This window comes from Sapajus apella, unplaced genomic scaffold, assembly GCF_009761245.1.
Source record: "Sapajus apella isolate SASKATOON/1434 unplaced genomic scaffold, GSC_monkey_1.0 scaffold47, whole genome shotgun sequence".
NCBI classification, from domain to species: domain Eukaryota; kingdom Metazoa; phylum Chordata; class Mammalia; order Primates; family Cebidae; genus Sapajus; species Sapajus apella.
In genome coordinates this window covers 8,499,956-8,501,154 of record NW_022436987.1, presented here as the reverse complement: position 1 = coordinate 8,501,154, position 1,199 = coordinate 8,499,956, and the positions used below count along the sequence as shown (strand labels likewise).

At 38.5% G+C, this 1,199-nt stretch overlaps 1 pseudogene; it reads right to left on the bottom strand.

The window, feature by feature from the left end:
* Positions 1-559: 559 nt before the first annotated feature.
* LOC116525375 lies at positions 560-681 on the bottom strand (annotated as a pseudogene).
* Positions 682-1,199: the final 518 nt, after the last annotated feature.

Below are 1,199 nucleotides of genomic sequence, written 5' to 3'. Positions count from 1 at the left end.
AGAAGTAAGTGCAGCCCTGCCAATACCTTAACTTTAGCCTTATAAGACCTGTATCAGATTTCTGACCTACAAAACTGTAGAACAATGCATTTGTACTCTTTCAAGCCACTAAGTTTGTAGTAATTTGTCATAGTAGCAATAGGAAATGAATACAACCTTTTCCATCCCTTTACTTTCAATCTACCTATATTGTTGTCTTTGGAGTGAGTTTTTTACAGGTAGCACATAGTTATGTTTTTTTAATCCACTATTTTTATTAAAAAATTTTTTTCAATACACAATTGCTGTCTTGAAAAAGTGTACCGGCTGGGCATGGTGGCTCACACCTGTGATTCTAGCACTTTGAGAGGTCGAGGCGGGTGGATAGCTTCAGCCCAGGAGTTCAAGACCAGCTTGGTGAGACCTCATGTCTACAAAAAAAAATTAGTCAGGTGTGGTGGCGAGTGCCTGTAGTCCCAGCTACTTGGGAGGCTGAGGTGGGAGAACTGCTTGAGAGTGCAGTGAGCCACTGCACTCCAGCCTACTTGACAGAGCAAGACCCTGTCTCAAAAAAAAAAGAAGCCTACAGCACCTAGTATTCCCAGGTGGTTTCCCATCCAAGTACTAATCAGGCCTGACCCTGCTTAGCTTCAAAGATCAGACAAGATCAGGTGCATTATTCAGGGTGATATGGCCATAGGTTCTGCTTTTCGGTTGATGTATTTAGACTATTACATTTAGTGTCATTGATATGTTCAGACTTACATCTACCATTTTGTATTTTGTTTTCTGTTTGTTCACTCTTTTTTGTTTTTCGAGTTTTTTTTTCTTGCCTTCCTGTGAGTTAGTTGGTCATTTCTTAGCATCCCATTTTGATTTACCATATTGTTCTTTAATGTGCTTCTTTGATAGCTCTTTAGTGTTTGATCTAGGTATTACATTATATCCACAAAATTTATAACAGTGTAATGTTATTACTCACAATTTTTCCTGAAACATTACACATTTTTTTCTAGGTCCACTCTATGGCAGCCCCTGTACTAGCCGCTGAGTTGTGAAGATGAATAAGGCATATTCACTACATATAAAGAGCTTATAGTTTCATGGGAGGGTCAGTTACATTTAAAAAGTGTGCTTATAATGTATATGCCAAAATAGGGGTATTCATCTAAACCAGGGGTTGGCAAACCTTTTTCTGTAATGTGTCACATAGTCAATAG